Source organism: Balaenoptera physalus (genome assembly GCF_965194825.1).
Source record: "Balaenoptera physalus genome assembly, chromosome: 7".
NCBI classification, from domain to species: domain Eukaryota; kingdom Metazoa; phylum Chordata; class Mammalia; order Artiodactyla; family Balaenopteridae; genus Balaenoptera; species Balaenoptera physalus.
In genome coordinates this window covers 25,817,969-25,823,968 of record NC_138886.1, presented here as the reverse complement: position 1 = coordinate 25,823,968, position 6,000 = coordinate 25,817,969, and positions in this window count along the sequence as shown.

The window sequence follows — 6,000 nt, the reverse complement described above, 5'->3', positions numbered from 1 at the left end:
TTTGAAGTATCATTGACCTACAACAGTATGTTAGTTCCTGGTACACAACATAGTGATTTGCTATTTCTGTACATTTCAAAATGATCACCATAAGTCTAGTTACCATCTGTCACCATACAAAGATATTACATAATTAATTATTGACTATATTCCCTACATTTCATCCTTGTGACTCATTTATTTTGTAACTGAAAGTTTGTGCCTCTTAATCTCCCTCACCTGTTTCTCTCTTCCCCCCCACCCTAGTGCTATTATTTTTTAAAGCTACTTTATTGTATCAGGAGACACAAGTAGTCTACAGGAAATCATTGTCCCCTGGGTCAGATTACCATGGCCAGGTACAACTGGAAAACGGATGAGTTTGTGAAGTCTACAATCCTCTATGGACCCCCTATGTGCTGTCTGTATTTTTAGGCATGTTTACTTACATTTTCTCATTTAATCATCAGGGTCCAACTTGAATGGCTATTTTTACCCACACAATGGCTGTCGAAACTAACCCTCAGATATGTTCCAGTCCCTCAAGAAGCAGGAATCAGTCTCAATCAGTTGATATTTACTGAAAGCCTCTCACGTCTAGATGCTTCTAGGCACTGGGGAGTAAACATGATGGGTCCCTGCCCTGAAGGAACCCGAATTCCAGGGGAGGTTCAGTGAGCTGTGGACCAGTGTGCCAGTCCTTTGCCTGTCTGCCCCAGATCCTTCCCTGTCCTCCCCTTCCTCCCCTTGCTCCACGGAGGGCTTCCCTTGAAAAGTAAATTTCCCTGCCTGTCCAGTCCAAGTGAGTCCCAGGACCCTGGCGGATGGGCTCAGACTTCGAACCCCCTAGACCTGGGTAAGGGTAGGGCTGGAGTTGCCGCAGCCCGGAGCCTACTTGAGTGAGGTCAGCAGTTACTTGGAGAAAAACTGAGTCTTGATGATGTCTTTCTCATCTTGAGCCCAGCTGTGCCTGAAGCCGGGGCTCCTTCTGGGCTAACAAAGTCTCATTCTGTCTGAACGATGGCCTGAAACAGTCCTCACTGATTCATTGCCTCCCAGGTCTGCTGTCAGGATTAAGTGAGAAATTCCACAGAGGGAATTTAGCCCAGGGTCTGCACCTAAGCCCCAGCCGCGGTCAATTATTAGGATTAGTTTAATAAAAAGTCACCGTTATTGTTCCTGTTGCCGTCGTCACTGTGGTTGTCGGCTGTGTCCGGGTGTAGCCAGCTTGCAGATGTGGCCCAGGCAGAACTCCAGCTGCAGAGATCTGGGGTAGACGAGGCGGGGGCTCCCCAGGGCTGCGTTTGTTTGGAAGCTGCATCTCCGTGTGCGCTCGCGGTGGCTTCCCTGCGTGCGTGTAATGCCGTAATTGCAGCCTTCCCAGCTGTCGGCCACGGAGACGGCCCAGAAAATGAGGTTGGCTCGGTAAATATTGAACTAAATGATGCAAATGAGCTCCACAAGAGACTCAGCTGCAGAGACAGGGTCTGATTGGTGGGTTCTGGCCCAGCTTGCAGGAGACCCCTCCTCTTCCTCCCTATCCCCCCCCCAGCCCCGACTGTGCTGTCAGCCAGAGGCAGCCATCTGGGGCCCTCCAGAGAGGCTGGGGCTGGAATGGGCCAGGGGTCACCCCTGCCCGCTCCTGATGGCCATCAGGGATGAGGGCTGAACAGCTCTGTGGGTGAGGTTAGGGGGAGTGATGGAATGGGGGGTGTCGGCAATAGTTTACCTCCTGCCACATCGTCATCTCACCCGTGAAGAGGCTGCCTTGGCAAATGAGTCTTTGAGGGCACAGACTTGGCCTCTCTGCTCGGTGTGTACAGCTGCTACAGGTGGGAAGAGGGATGATGGGGTCCCTCACCCCCGGGAGTAAAGCATTGCAGTGGCCCATGCAATGCTGGCAGACCCAGGTCCTGAAAACCCCCATGGTGGCCAAGTTCACTGTGGAGGAACTCAGGGTTCTAGAACCATGGGTTAGGGAGCAGGTGAGGGAAATAAAACTGAAGCTCTTCTGTGGTCGTGGAAGGGGGGTCCCTGTGGCCTTAGCGGGGATGAAAATACATCCGGGCACGTCTGGCAAGAGTGGGTGTGTGTGCGGGGAGCTCACGTGTAGGGGAAGGGCGCTCGGCTGAAGGAGCAGGGCAGGTTGCAGCGACAGCCTTGGGAGAGCCGGGATGGGACAGACGGCCGGGGTGGGATGGTATAGATCCTGATCCTTCCCCAGAGACCGCCCCCTGAGGGGACGGGGATGCCAGCTGAAGGTATTGTACAGGGTCACGGGCAACCCTTCCGTGAGAGCAGATGCCCAGGTAGAAGACGAAGTGGGGGAAGGAGAATTCTCTCAGCTCCTTCACGGACAATGTGCGGTTTGAAGTGCTGAGGACAGCAGGGACAGAGTGCCGCTTTGGAAACGCAAGCATCTGATGCTCTGTGTGTCCTGCAAGGTGAGCCCCTGGGGACAGGCCTGGGCGCTCTCAGAGGACACCTGTGGCAGTAGATAGCATGGCCCAGAGGTAACAGAGGCATCACACATCACCAAAGGGGCCGGAGTGGAAGAATGTGCGGGATGTTTCTACGAGTTCTCATGAGTCCGCCAGGGACGCCTGTCCAGAATAAACAGTGAGACCTGGGGTGGGTGGAGAGGGCTCAGCTCCTGGGTCAGCAAGTTAGGGCATTATATCAGTTTCCCATTTCAGCTGCAACAAATCCCCACAAAATTAGCAGCTTAGAACAACACAGATTTAATATCTTACAGTTCTGGAGGTCGGAAGGTCTCACAGGGCTAAAATCAAGGTGTTGGCAGGGCTGTGCTTCTCTCTGGAGATTCCAAGGGAGAATCTGTTTCCTTGCCTTTTCCATCTTCTAAAGGCCGCCCACATTCCTTGGCTTGTGGCCACATCACTCAGGCCTCTGCTTCCATCATCACATCTCCTCCTTCAACTGACACTTCTGTCTCCCTCTTATCTGGACCCTTGTGATTACACTGGGCCTACCTGGCTTATCTCCTTATCCTAAAGTCAGCTGATTAGCATCCTTTTTTTTAAAAATTAATTTATTTATTTGGCCGTGCCAGTTCTTAGTTGCCGCACCCAAGACCTTCGTTGCCTCCTGTGGGATCTTCATTGCAGCATGCAGGATCTTTATTTGCAGCATGCGAACTCTTAGTTGCGGCATGTGGGATCTAGTTCCCTGACCAGGGATCGAACCCGGGCCCCCTGCATTGGGAACACGGAGTCTCAGCCACTGGACCACCAGGGAAGTCCCTGATTAGCATCCTTAATTCCCCTTTGCCATATGACTAACATATTCACAGTTTCTGGAGATTAGGACGTGGACATATGGGCAGGGGGAGGGGAGGCATTATTTTGCTTACCACAGGCATAAACTGAAAAAATTGAGTTATTACTGTTCAGTGTAACCCCAAGACTACCCCCAGGCTGGCAAGGCCTGGGGAAACTAGGTTACGCTTATAAATATGTTCATGAAAATAAAACAATGAAGACGGCATATCAAACAAAGCAAGTGCTGGTGCATGTTGTATGTGTACAATTGGAAATTACGTGTACTATTGCTATTCTTTTCTATGTACCATCTGTTGTTCAATATACACTTTAGAGAATTTTTCTCCCCACAGTTTTAGTAAGAAACTTACCGATTTGTTTTGCTGTGTTGCAGACAGGCCATGCTAAGAGGCAGCTTTCTGTTTGTTTTGTTTTTTCTTATTTTAGTCTGATCCTTCCTTCATCCCAATAATCAAAACCTTTCTGATTTTACAGGAACATTCCTAAGTGTTTCTCCTCCCAAATTCATAATGGATCATCTTTATCTGACATTTTCCTAGCAGTGGGAAGCATAGATGGGTAAATCTAGGGAAAACAGAATTATCCATAAGGAACTTGCAGTTGGGAAGAGAAAAAGATGAGTTCATCCAACAACAAAAATATTGTTCTTGCTGCCAATCAGTTGTGGCGTAGCTGGAAGCACTCAGAAAGTTCTGGGTTTTTTTCCGTCCTGCTTAAAACAGCCTCAGACTTAGAGGTCTGGTTTGACCCCCATCATGGACCCACCCCAAGCCATAAGCCAATTTTGTTATCTATTCCCCTTGCACTGGTCCCTTTTAACTTCTCTAGGCTTAGCTCTCCCTGTGCCCCCTCAGGCCACCTGCAAGGTCCAGACACATGGGAAGAGCCATCATTTTTGGAAAACCCCAGTGCTCTCACACCTGCTGGTTTTGGCAGCCTCTCCCTTGTTTGTCTGACTAGTCATCCTTCACGGCCCAGCTCAAAATGTCAACCGTCCTGTGCAAAACAGTGCCTCAAACTCAAAGACTGGGGAGTCTAGGCCTCTGTCTGCCAGGAGCAAGGGAGGAGAACTAGATCTAATAAGTGAGTTTTGTGGGGTTTTTTGGTTTTTGTTTTGTTTTGTTTTGGCCGCGCCGTGCAGCTGGCGGGATCTTAGTTCTCCAACCAGGGATTGAACCTGGGCCACAGCAGTGAAAGCCCCGAGTCCTAACCATTGGACCACCAGGGAATTCCCCGGTGAGTTTTTTTTTTTAAATAAATTTATTTATTTATTTATTTTTGGCTGCGTTGGGTCTTCGTCGCTGCGCGTGGGCTTTCTCTAGTTGCAGCGAGCGGGGGCTACTCTTCGTTGCGGTGCACAGGCTTCTCATTGCCGTGGCTTCTCTTGTTGCAGAGCACGGGCTCTAGAGCGCAGGCTCAGTAGTTGTGGCACGCGGGCTTCAGTAATTGTGGCGCACGGGCTCTAGAGCGCAGGCTCAGTAGTTGTGGCGCAGGGGCTTAGTTGCTCCGCGGCATGTGGGGTCTTCCCGGACCAGGGCTCGAACCTGTGTCCCCTGCATTGGCAGGTGGATTCTTAACCACTGCGCCACCAGGGAAGTCCCATAAGTGAGTTTTTAAATCATCATCGACAGCCTTTACTGCTCCCATCCAACCAAGCCCTGAGATGAGTGTGTGCTGTGTGCATGGCCTCCTGTTCTCATTACATGCTGGGACCTCACAAGGGCCTTAGGATTTGTCTTAGCATCTCCACTTTTCAACTGCGCGGAGTTTAGAGTGATTGGGAATGTGCCCTAAATGACAGAGGTGGCAAGTGCAAAGCCGGGCCTCAACGCCCTTCTGTTGATCCCCAAGCCTGAGACCTCTGCATAATCCTGCCGGCACACTAGAGGCAGAAGCCAAGGGCATGGGCGGTCCATGGAGGTGGCCTGGTATACCAGACCAGGCGTGGGAACTGGCAGGAGAGAGCCTTGGTCGAAGTCCCAGCGGGGCCACGTGCATGCTGCGGCGTCTTAGGCAGGTCGGTTGGCGTCTCTGAGCCACCCTCAGCTTCCCCGTGTCTGTCTTGTGGGCTTGTTGTGATGACCAGGTGAATGAAGCCAGGGGCACCCAGGTGCTCTTTCTCAACCAGGTATCAGAGGATTTTAATCAAGGGGCATCAGGAAAAGCTTCCCGGCAGAGGAAGCAAAACAGACACATGAACGGGCAGCCTCTGTCCTGAGGCCCTGGGGGCAGCCACGGGCAGAGAGAGGGAAGGCACAGGAGGCCCAGCTGCACGAGCACTGGCCTTCCCAGAAGCTCCAGCTGCAAGAACGTGGGCGGGACAGTCTTTGGCTCTGCCACCTCCCGCTGCTCAGGGAATCAGCTCTGTGGCAAGGAAAAGAAAAAAGCCTCTGGGGAGAAAAATCCAGGCTTTCTAAAGTGATAAATCAGTGGGATGGGTGAGTGCTCGCTCTAGAGAAGGGTTCCTTTTATTTATTTATTTTTTGGCCACACCGTGTGGCATGTGGGATCTTAGCTCCCTGACCAGGGATCGAACCTATGCTCCCTGTAGCGGAAGCTTGGAGTCTTAACCACTGGACCACCAGGGAAGTCCCTAGAGAAGGGTTTCTGATCAGCTCCCTTTCATTGAGCCACCGGGTGAGCTCATTTGGTGCATAGAAAGCCAGCCGAGTAGACCTGGGGTCCGATCCATGGGGGTCCCGGGCCAGGTGGTGCTTAG